Source organism: Podarcis bocagei, assembly GCF_964188305.1.
Source record: "Podarcis bocagei genome assembly, chromosome: 4".
NCBI classification, from domain to species: Eukaryota; Metazoa; Chordata; class Lepidosauria; order Squamata; family Lacertidae; genus Podarcis; species Podarcis bocagei.
This window is the reverse complement of record NC_138128.1, coordinates 101,249,667-101,262,088: the sequence shown is the minus strand read 5'-3', so window position 1 is coordinate 101,262,088 and position 12,422 is coordinate 101,249,667. Positions and strand designations below refer to the sequence as shown.

The window sequence follows — 12,422 nt, the reverse complement described above, 5'->3', positions numbered from 1 at the left end:
GGCACATGCAAACTTCCGCAAGTCTGCTGCCCCCTCCCAGCAAACTTTAATAAGGTATGTCTATTACTATCCAATCTAGCAACCGCACTTTCAAAAAATCTAATCAGCAGGTAAATTATTAGTCCCATATATTCAGATCTATACAAGCAGATACTAGATATCAAGAACAAGCCTAGTTTTATCAATTTGCCCAAGGCTTCTGTCTAGGTATCTTTAATGTTAGCTCTCTGGGCAAAGTGCAGACTTCAAAGCTCTTTGGGACTACAGTGCAAGACACATAACTATTCTACAAAGATTTCAACTATATCCTGAATATTGTATAATTCATGCTTAAGGAGTGCATTAAAAGTTGTGCTCTAAGCAGCTGTTTTCTTCCCATTTTTAACTTTTGCTAAATATCTTCAAGATTTATGTGCATGAGATCACTATTATTTCCTCCTATCAGCTCTCCTGCAAGGGAGCCTAGGAAAGCCTTTCTATTTCAGAGGACTTGCCCCTTCCAGGGAGATCTTCTCTCAACCTTTTATGTCCATACCAAAAAGTTTTATTTGTTTAATTTATGTGACTCATATTGCTGCAATTGAATAAATATTCCAGCCTTTTCTTACATTTTCTCCTATGTATACTATTTCTAAGGTTGCCATTTCCACCCTTAGACTTCGTCCTGTGCATTTAACAGTCCGGCTCAGACAAAAAATAAGAAAATGAAATATTTCGTGGCATGGGGGGAAAGTTATGAGGAAAAAACCATCAGCTTAATTTCTATATGCCAGGCTGCTGCTAAATGCATAGGACTAGGGCCAACCAAAGCAAAAGTCCACATTCGGAATCAAATTTGGGAAAAGATTAGATTAGCGATCTTGGTGAATGGAAATTACACAGTGGCCAAGAACGAAAATAAACAAAAATGACTGCTTATCGACTTTAAAGTATTATTATGCTTAGGTGCAATCACCCAAATATCCACTGCAGCATAATTTTGTTGTGTTTTTACTACACTGTTACTTGCCCAAGGCTTAGAGATAGCAGTATGTGATACAAACTAAAATAATTCTATTTCTAAAGAGAGTGCGTTTTCTGACACCTTAAAGAATAATATCCTAGATGATCTAAATTAGCACATTTAGTTTACCTGTAATTAGTTTATTTTACCTTTATTTAGTTTTTAAAAAGTTAAAAACTTTTCAAATATCAGACCAAGCTTGACTGATACTGTATTTGCAATTGGTAGCCATAGTGAGAACAATATGAAATGAAGAAAAGTAAAGCTTGTTATAACTATGCTATTAACTACGCCAGTGGTTTTCAACCAGTGTGCCTTGGCACCCTGGGGTGCTTTGAATGATGGTTAATAATAATAATAATAATAATAATAATAATAATAAATAATTTATTATTTATACCCCGCCCGATGGCTGGGTTTCCCCAAACACTCTGGGCAGCTCCCAACCAAATGTTAAAAACACAATACCGCATTAAACATTAAAAACTTCCCTAAACAGGGCTGCCTTCGGATGGCTTTGAAAAGTAAGATAGTTGCTTATTTCCTCCTCTGATGCCCTCTTGCATCTCTTCCTCCCCAAGGCTTGCACAGCTGTTTGTTGCAGCAGCCCTGGCTCCAAGCTCCCCAGGCGAAGGGTGCCTCTTGGGGTGGCCGGTGGGTGCTTGCCAGGCCCCTGTGGGGCAATGTGAGGAGGCCCCTCTCTTTGGGGCAGGTGAGAGGGCAGCAGCAGCAGCAGCTGTCCAGAGGACTCCCCAGGAGAGGGAAGAGGAGAACACTCCACAAGGGAAGGTGTTTGAAAAAGGGTGAGGCTGCCAGCTCTGCAGGCAAGGGGTCAAATAACTGGGCTCCTGAGCCCCACTGGGGTGCCACAGAAAGAATGTAGTTGGTCAAGGGAGCAGTGGACTCAAATAGGTTGAAAACGACTGAACTATGCTATTAACTAGAAGCTGTCATCATGCGGCAGTGGCCACACCCTGGGAATGGCTTCAACAGGCTGGCTAAACCAGGTGAGGGTACCCAATGGGTCTCAAACCCTCAGTGAGTTACAGACTTCCCCTGCATGTGAAAACAGGATCCAGCAGATTGAGTGGACAAGACCAAGAGTGGGTCCAACGGTAGAGGGAAGTGAGGGGCAAATGGGGCTCATCAACCTGGGAAGGGAGCCCAACTAGGAGAAGGAAAATTCTGGTCCTAAGCCTCTGCTACCTTGTGGCTATACTCACGGTAAACCATGAGGCAAAATCCATACCTGCTGCCTCTTCAGGAGAATAAAAGGCTTAGGAGTAAACCCTACATAAATCCAGACAAGACAATCGGATGGCGTCTTGTACACCTCCTTCTGGCAACTGCTGCAGCCAAGCTGATGCCAAACATCTTGCTCTGCTTCCCTTTGGGCTGAGAGGGTCTTGTTACCTGGCACTCAACTGTGTAAGTGACCTTAAGGTGGTCATTCTTAAACAAAGCAATTTGAAAGAGTAACACTTTGCATTGACCAGAATAATACTTTGCACTGATGTGGACTGTAGACAACAAAAGTGTTAAGTTGTGGGTGAACATGTCAGACGACACAGCAATTCTTCAAACAGCTCTTGTTTATTCACAGGCCAGAACAGAACTGAACTGAAGGGTTCAGCCAGCCTGCTTATATAGAGCTCCAGTACAACGTAACTGTAACAACTTTCTAAAACTATCCAATCACTGAACGTCACTTTCGATTCCTTATTTGCATAACTAACTACAGTATCCCCCTGCTGGCCCAGGGTGAGAACTTCAGTACATAACAAAAAGCTTATGTCATGAGCAAGAATAAATTTGTTTAGGGTGATATCCTACAACTTAATAAAAAGATTCCTTCCAGCAGCACCTTAGAGACCAACTAAGTTTGTTAGTGGTATGAGCTTTCGTGTGCATGCACACTTCTTCAGATGCACATGAAAGCTCATACCAAGAACAAACTTAGTTGGTCTCTGGAAGGAATTTTCTAATTTTGTTTCGACTATGGCAGACCAACACGGCTTAACTATCTGTTATCCTACAACTTAGTTGAATATCACCCAGTCTTTAAGATGCCACAAGACTCTTTGTTGATTTTGCTGCCACACAAGCTACCCATCTGGAAATAGTTACATTTCTAAAACTGAAATTGTGCAACAAAACTATATTTATGTCACCTAACAAATACCCACAGGCCTGAGAACCACAATTACTTATGTTCATACATTTCTCCAGTTGGACTCTCCCACCCTTTATAAGTCTCAATTACAGGAATTAGCTTTCACAATGAATATTCATCATACACAAATCCGTTTCGGTTTCATATATTTATATCACTATATCAATCAATCATACACTTTATCAAAGTCACAGCTAACCTTAGAAGACACAACAGAAAAACTGCAACATATAGGAAATATAATTAAAAATCTTATTTGTTGTTCTTTACTAAAACTTGTCAGAAATTCTAACAAGCTGTGCAATAGGTCTTCCAATTTGCTGTTTTACTTCTCTGTGGAAATATTAACAGCATTCTACAAGTCAAAAGTCTCACAGCTGTAGTAAAAGATTAAGGATAAGTACATTCCTTGTTTCTGCTGGTATTATGTACACAAAAGCAATACCATGCCTTTGCAGAATCAGTAACACCCTTATGGTAGGCACTTCATTTACATACATTAAAATGCTCATTTTAAAATGCATACACACCTAGTCACAAGAGGCCTAAATTTAAAAATGACCTGAATAAACCCTATCTCTTACACACCCAACCCAAAGGGGAAAAAACAAATGGAAACTTAGGCTTAAAGGATGAGAGCAAAAGCTGGAAGGTATACGAGTCTAAATAAGTAACAGACAATTCTTACATTTAAATTAACTCCTACAACAAATTAAAGAAAATATTTGAAACATTACTTTCATTTACTTGCTACAACAAGCTTTTAATTTCTCCGCAACTAATCTTTCCATGTTTGATTTAAATCTCAACAGGTAAATTAAAACAGATTAATAAAGTGTATTTTGTGGCAAAGTTTCCCATCTAGAATTACATCAAAACAACCCATCACATTTGGGCTAAGAAGACTCTTGTGATGGGGGGGGGGGAGAATCCAATCTGATAAGGCAGCCATTGTTACCCATGAGGACACCAGAAGTGCAATGGTGGTCCCACAGCTACATTTATTCCAATGCAAAAACTTTGAAATTCACACTATATTAATGAAAAAGGCAAGGGTGAAAAAGTAACAAATAGTTAATGTTTAAAAGTAAAGCAAGCAGGTTTAACATAATCTATCCACACAAATCCTCAATTCCAAAAATCCCTACCTCCATCTTATTACTGCAGCAATGCAGGGCACAAGTCGCTTGGCAAGATTCCTCCTCCCACGTCCCATGATAACCATGCCAGGCTTTCCCAAAATGGAAAGTGGGGGAGGGGAAGGAGAGAAGGAATAATATCCCATGTACTTGGATCATAGAAAGCAGGAGAGGCACCAAGGTCAATCACCAAAAGGCACTTTGCTAACATAAGATGAACAATATGCCTCTGAACACAGAAAGATCACCAAGGAAAGTGTTGCTGCCACATGTCTAAACTTATAATTAGATGCTTTTGCAGCAGGCCAATCTTTCTAGCGTTTACCTGGAAATAAATAATCCCACTAAAATGATGGAGCAGCCTTCATTATTTATGCATTGTACAGCACAAGTTCCAATTATAGTAAGTATAGTATAGTATAGTATAGTATAGTATAGTATAGTATAGTATAGTATAGTACAGTGCTACCTCGGGTTAAGTACTTACCGTAATTCGTTCTGGAGGTCCGTTCTTAACCTGAAACTGTTCTTAACCTGAAGCACCACTTTAGCTAATGGGGCCTCCTGCTGCCGCCGCGCCGCCGGAGCATGATTTCTGTTCTCATCCTGAAGCAAAGTTCTTAACCTGAAGCACTATTTCTGGGTTAGTGGAGTCTGTAACCTGAAGCGTATGTAACCCGAGGTACCACAGTATAGTATAGTATAGTATGGTATGGTATAGTATAGTATAGTATAGTATAGTATAGTCATACCTTGGGATAAATACGCTTCAGGATAAGTATTTTCGTGTTGCGCTCCGTGGCGACCCAGAAGTAATGGAGCGCGTTACTTCTGGGTTTCGCCGCTTGCGCATGTGCAGACAGTCAAAATGACGTCACGTGCATGCACGGAAGTGGCAAAACGCGATCTGGGCACGGGCAGTCACATCTTATGTTCTGTTCAGGATGCAAATGGGGCTCCAGAATGCATCCTGTTCACATCCTGAGGTACCACCGTATAGTATAGTATAGTATAGTATAGTATAGTATAGTATAGTATAGTATAGTATAGCAGTGTATTTCACCTACAAAGTGTAGTTACAACCTATTAAGGTCAAAATAAAAAAATTCCTTCCAGTAGCACCTTAAAGACCAACTAAGTTAGTTCTTGGTATGAGCTTTCGTGTGCATGCACACTTCTTCAGATACACACGAAATCTCATGCACGCACACGAAAGCTCATACCAAGAACTAACTTAGTTGGTCTTTAAGGTGCTACTGGAAGGAATTTTTTTATTTTGACTATGGCAGACCAACACGGCTACCTATCTGTAACTGGAACCTATTAAGGTGTTATACTAACTCCAGTTATGAGTTGAAGGCTGCATATAAGTGTCAGCTTACAATTCAGATAAAATGGTAATTTTGACTAGTCTGCCACCTAAATGCCATTTGCCAGAAATGCTACATTTTTATAAAATAAATTATATTCATCAATCCACCCAGGAGCAACAAGTTATTGCTTTCAGTTATCTTCCTGAAAATAAACTGCACTGCAGATTTTTATAAAAATGATACATAAGCCTACTTATTGTTATTTTTGTCCTTCCAATGCCCTGGATACTTTTAGGACTACACTCTCAATAATTTGGGGGGAGGGGAGTGGGGTAAAAAATCAGGTAACCCTGCAGGTTAGAATAGAAACATTTTTCCTTGTCAAAACACAGAAATAAATCCCAATTTTGGCAGCAAAGCCTCCTGCTTTGTGGGTATGGATAGCTTCCAACTATTGTTTATGTCAGGGACACAACTGTTCTGCCCTCGTCTCAAGGATAACACTCTCACCCATCCAAGACAACATAATCAACCCACCTATGTTGGTGTGCATATGGCCCACATCCAAAACCAAAGAAATACTTCACATATTCAACAGAAAGAATTACCACCTAGATTGTTGATGGCAGCTTCTTACAAGGTCTTTCTTTTGCGCCAACCTCTATATTACTCTGTTATAGATATTTTAAGGCCCTTTACTTCAGAATTCACAGGCAGTTTCTTTTGAAACACCCCAGCCTTTGGTTAGGATATAGGGCACAGTCTACCAACACAAAGTCCAAGAGTGTGATAAAATGCAATTACATCATCCCAGCCTGAGCTTTTGATTCTCAAGAATTGATACAGATCATCGTTCCCCACGTCATCTTGAGGAGGAGTTCTGTGAAACTCAATCGTTTACATAATCCTAAAATAGTCTAGCCAATATGATTCTATGATTCTATATGGTGTTTCCTGCTTGGCAGGGGGTTGGACTCAATGGCCCTTGTGGTCTCTTCCAACTCTATGATTCTATGATTCTATATAATATGTAAGATACTGGTTTTGCTAGCCTATCACATTGGTACTGCACCCTTCCTTTAATGAGTTCAGGGAGGCAGACACAAATGTAGGTTGCCATACTTTATCCTCACAACAAGCATGCCAGGCTGGTTAGGCCAGGGGGGAGGAATGAGCCCAAGGTCACCAGCTGAGTTTCAGAGCTGAGCAGGGATTTGAACTGTGACCCCTTGATTCCTGAGACCAGGAAGAAGGTGGGGTGGGGGAAATCCACACTTTTATCACCACTAATCCCTGCATAACTTGCACATAGCTCTGAAGACTTTTTAAAAGTTTGAAATAAATAATAATTGCTAAGAGATCTTGACCTATTTTAACCTATTTTAACAAGAATATTGTTGGAACACTTCCCCCTCAAGCTATTTATGCAATACCATTAGAGTACAGTGGTACCTCGGGTTACGTACTTAATTCGTTCCGGAGGTCTGTACTTAACCTGCTGCGCCGCCGGAGCCCGATTTCTGTTCTAATCCTGAAGCAAAGTTCTTAAACTGAAGCACTATTTCTGGGTTAGCGGAGTCTGTAACCTGAAGCACATGTAACCTGAAGCGTATGTAACCCAAGGTACCACTGTATCTGGACTTTACAAGGTGACAAAAATGGAGCTTAAACTCTGCGTTTAGACCCCAAAAAAGGAGAAGAACAAGTAAGACAAAGTTAATTATGCTGCACTTAGGTTTTATTTCAGCTGAAAGAGAGGAATACGTAGCCAAACAAACACAGGGTTTCCACCTTTTAATCTGAAAAGGATTCCTATACTCTCTGCAGTCTTTGACAGGCAGGAATTCAACATGTGCAGCGTTCCCTGCCCAGGTGAAACTTTCCCAATTGCTACACCTGTTGCATTTCTTCTTGACTGCAAAGTTTGAAGGGAAGCAGGCAGCACAACATCCCTTTTTACTTCTGTTCCTATCAGAGTTTGTCCTCCCCGAAGGAAGGAAGGAAGGAAGGAAGGAAGGAAGATTAGAAGCAGGAGGAAAGGCGGCTACCAGCCTAGTCTTGGGGAGCAAAGGAATACACCTACCATGGAGCGAAACTGACAGGCAGAACTTCAAGGAGCCTGGAGACGCTGCCGGGACCGAGGAGCTTCCCTGGACGGCGCGCTGCGCAGCTTTGATACCAATAAGCGAGGAAAGAAGGTCACACGCGCCCTGACAGGCAGCGATTCAACCAGTAGAGCTCCTCCTCTTCCCGCCCGGAGAGGTCGGCTGCGGAGGAGAGCTGCACTTGTTGAAGGTGCGCCTTGGAGACGCCGCCGCTGCTGAAGCGCACAAAGGAGCGCGGCCGAAAAAGGCCGAGGAAGGAGGTGGCGCACACCTGGCCGCCCCTTCGCCGGGCTCCGGTCCTCCTCCTCCTCCTCGCCGCCCGCCCGCCCGGGGCCGCTTCCCGGGAGCTGGCCTGCCTGGCCCCCTCGGACTCTGCCCGGGGCCGCCGCGGAGTGGCAGGTACCGGAAATGAGGTCGCCGTGTGCACAGCAGCCCACGTCCCCCGCCCCGCCCGCCCGCACACACCTCCCGCCAGGGCCGGCTGCTATTGGGCCGCGAAGGCCAGGAGGGCGGGCCAAGCCAGCGGGCGGGGGGGGGGAGAAGGCGGGGGGGGCGCCCACCCGGGCAGGTCCGAGGCGCGCGAGGCGTTTGGTGGCGGGGCGAAGCCCGGAGGCAGCCAGGTCCGCGGGAGACGCGGCGCCCCCCAGGGCTCCGTTGTATTTGCCGGGTTCTGCTTGTGGGAATGTTCAGGGAGGCAGGAGAGGATCTAGTGTTTAATTAGATCCTTCCCAACTTGTGTTAACAAGTTCTACAATCTAGCAGAGTGACATTCCCCCTTTGAAACTTACACAGCGGACAGCGTTTTTGCCAGGCTTGTTTAAGCCTCTAAAATACGCTTCCTGGTAATTCCCCTTTTACTCCCTCCTAAAAAGAATAGACGACCGAGGACGAGATGGCGGGACAGTGTTCTCGAAGATGCTATCATGACTTTGACCAAATGCGGGAGGCAGTGGAAGACAGGAGGGCCTGGCGTGCTCTGGTCCAGGGGGTCACGAAGAGGCGGACAGGACCAAACACACACACACAAAAAGAATAGACACAACAGTCTTACATAAAAGTATAAAATAGTTTTCTCACTCATCCTGTTCACAAATGGATCCCAGAAGGCAGACTTAAGTTACAAAATATATGCACCTGGAATCTCTCCCATAAGGAGATAGTTCCTTTGAAGCCAGGAGAGCATCTCAGGGGGATGCTTCTTCAAGGGAAGCAAAAGGAAGATGAGAGAGATGTGGGGTCCTGCCCTGTGACCAGCACAGGTGAGGTCACGCCCACCTCGGGTCACATGTGGAGGAAGTTTGTCCCAGCCCAGGAGGAAGCAGGAAGTTTATCTACTAGCTGGACAAACGTCCCTCCTCATGTCTAAACACGTCCACGCTAGGAATGTTGTATTTGACTGCTCTGTGTTTCACACCCCACAAATTCTGTTGTGTCGTGTTATTGTTATTTATTGCTTGTAGGCCACTTTGGGATTGCTTTAATGAAAAGCAGCATGGAAATATATAATTAATCAATCAAACCAAACCACCAACTCGGCAGGTGCATTTGCGGCAAAAGGGTTCATTTGGGCAGGTGCGAGGGTTTTCCAAACAGGGATGGCAAAATTGCACCTGTAGAATGTCAACAGCTATGGGAAACACAGGTCTCCTCCTCCTCCTCAGGAAACAAAAAGGAAGCAGCCGGCCTCAGGTGTGGGGAGAATGGCAGAGTTGGAAGGGACCCCAAGGGTCATATAGTCCAACCCTGAACTGCAAGACTCAGCCTAAAGCATCCACAACAGGTGGCCACCCAACCTCTGCTTAAAAACCTCCAAGGAAGAAGAGTCCACAACCTCCCAAGGGAGACCATTCCACTATGGAACAGCTCTTGCTGTCCAAAAGTTCTTCCTGGTGTTTAGTTGGAATCTTCTTTAACAGGGCATAGACTCCCATTGGATTTCAATGACTCTGTGTGCCATTCTTTTCAAGGTGCCCCATAACCAACTGGCTGCTTCCTCAGTTGGTGTGGGAAATGGCCTTCCTAACTTAAATTGAGTAACACTAGCAGCACCCAACCACTTTTGGTTTTTACCATTTTTGAAAGAAGAGCTGGCTGGCCATTGTCCCTAAAAGGAAATAAATAAAAGGAAGAGCTAGCTGGTCACTGTTGGAAATCAAATGTTGGACTAAATAGACCTTAGTTTCTTAAGATTCTAAACATAAGGGGAGAAGAAGACATATACAGCATTTTAAAATTAATTAATTATTTTGTCGGGGGAGGGGGGCTGGAACGGATATACAGTACACCCAATGCCTGAGCCAAAAATCCACCTATATCTGTAATCAATAAATTTGTGGCCATTTCTAATCCAGATCATTGTCTGCTTAGAATCATAGAGTTGGAAGAGACCACAAGGGCCATCGAGTCCAACCCCCTGCCAAGCAGGAAACACCATCAGAGCACTCCTGACATATGGTTGCCAAGCCTCTGCTTAAAGACCTCCAAAGTAGGAGACTCCACCACACTCCTTGGCAGCAAATTCCACTGCCGAACAGCTCTTACTGTCAGGAAGTTCTTCCTAATGTTTAGGTGGAATCTTCTTTCTTGTAGTTTGGATCCATTGCTCCGTGTCCGCTTCTCTGGAGCAGCAGAAAACAACCTTTCTCACCCCTCTATATGACATCCTTTTATATATTTGAACATGGCTATCATATCACCCCTTAACCTCCTCTTCTCCAGGCTAAACATGCCCAGCTCCCTTAGCCGTTCCTCATAAGGCATCATTTCCAGGCCTTTGACCATTTTGGTTGCCCTCCTCTGGACACGTTCCAGTTTGTCAGTGTCCTTCAGTTTGTCAGTGCTTGAGTTTTTAAATCACATCTTACACTTGGTCACTGCCTGTCAGGGTGGCATTGTGACTGGGCTTGCAAGAAACTAACTTTGTGGTGAGTTTCCCCACCTTTTCTCAGTAAGAAAATCACTGAGTTTATTAAAAATATTAATGGAAGCTAAATCTGGGTGCATAAAGATGAAGGCTAGGTGGTGATTCATTAGCATGGTATGCTGAAGGGGGGAGAGGTGGTGGTGCCCCCCCCCCCCGCCTAGGAAACGAGAGCAGAGCCAGTAAATGAAGTGGGCATGTACAACTCATCCTATGCAGTAAACGTCCCTGGAAAGTACCTTCAGGGAGATTCTATACTTTGGGAGAATTGTCCGAATACAGTGGTATCTCTGGATGTGAACGGGTTCTGTTTTGGAATAGAAAGACTGTGGCCTTGCTGATTATGCTGGATCCTTGGCAGCGCTTGATAGCATTGACCATGGTAATCTTCAGGATATGCTCTCAGGAATGGAGGCACTCTGCCCACTCCCAGTGGTCCCACAAGGTGCTTGTGCTCCATGACATTTGTGGAATGGGGTCCCTCAAGGATCCCTTCTGTCCCCCATTTGTTCAACATGAAGCTGCTGAATGAGGCCATCAGAAGATGTGTGCCATCAATACCCCAATCACACCCAGAAGAAGCTTTTATGTGGTGTTTGAAAGCAATCACAGACTGGAAAAGGGTTAAGGGATTTAATTTAATTAATTTAATTTAATTCTTAAGGAATATGTGTTCAATCACTTCTGGAAGGGACTGTACCTTTCCTAAAAGACAAAGTGTGTGGTCTGGGAATGTTATTAGACTCCTCTTTATTTCTTGATAGTTAGGTAGCCTTGGTGGCAAAAAGAATATCTCAGCTGAGGCTGATTCACTGCATGCAACTCCTGGACTGACATAACCTAGCCACAGTTTTCCAGTGATGGTAACTTCAAGACTGGAGTACTGCAATGTGGTTTCATGGGGCTTTTTGGTGTCAAAAACAAGCAAACATCCATCCAAAATATATAGTAGATGCAAGCAGCATTTGAGAGTCTCTTGTATTAGAAGGCATGGTTTAAATTAAATAACCTGCTTTAAACAGCTTGAGTTGGTCTATTTCCCCTCTCCCTCTGTCTTGACCATATATAAGCAGTCAGCAAGAGTTGATGATCATGTCATCTTCTTTTTTTGCAATTCATCTTTATTGGTTTTTAACAACAGAAATGCTTTCTTAACTTAAGATCACAGTATAAAGTTTCAGTTTCTTGTTGATGTACATGTGTTTCTAAATCATAATAAAGAAAAACAAAGATATACTCTTAATCATTTGACTCATTAATATTCTAATTACTTCTGACTTCCCTCCCCTTCTTACTTGGGTCCTTTAGAGTTCTTGGTTGAATGCATATCAAAATAAATCTAGTTTACTGTATTGGTAACCAATTTTTTGCTACTTTTGATGTTTCTTATTACAAGAGTTAATCTAAACCAGTCAAAAAATTTAATTCTCCACAGTGGTCTTTCAGGTATTGCTTAAATATATTCCAGTCTTTACTAAATTTTTGTTTCACTTGATCGCTTCTCTGTCCTGTCAGTTTATCCATCTCAGCGTATTCCATCAGTTAAATCAGCCAAACTTTTTTTGATGATATCGTGTCACTTTTCCAATTCTGTGCAATCAAAACTCTCGCTTCCGTGGTTGCGTACATAAATAATTTATTTAAATTTCTTGGAATCTCCCTCCCAATAATCCCTAAAAGAAATGCCTCAGGTTTTTTTGGAAATTAAATTTTGAACATCTTTTTCAACTCGTTATAGACTGAATCCCAAAATTCCCTCATTCTTTTAC

General features: G+C 43.0%; 1 protein-coding gene across 1 annotated transcript in view; it reads right to left on the bottom strand.

The window, feature by feature from the left end:
• Positions 1–7,770, bottom strand: part of PPARA (peroxisome proliferator activated receptor alpha) — a 34,380-nt gene extending 26,610 nt beyond the window's left edge. Inside the window, exon 1 of the mRNA XM_081191042.1 lies at positions 7,712–7,770. The gene's annotated coding sequence lies outside the window, so the exon portion shown is untranslated. The remainder of the gene's footprint in view (positions 1–7,711) is intronic.
• Between the last annotated feature and the right edge of the window lie 4,652 nt (positions 7,771–12,422).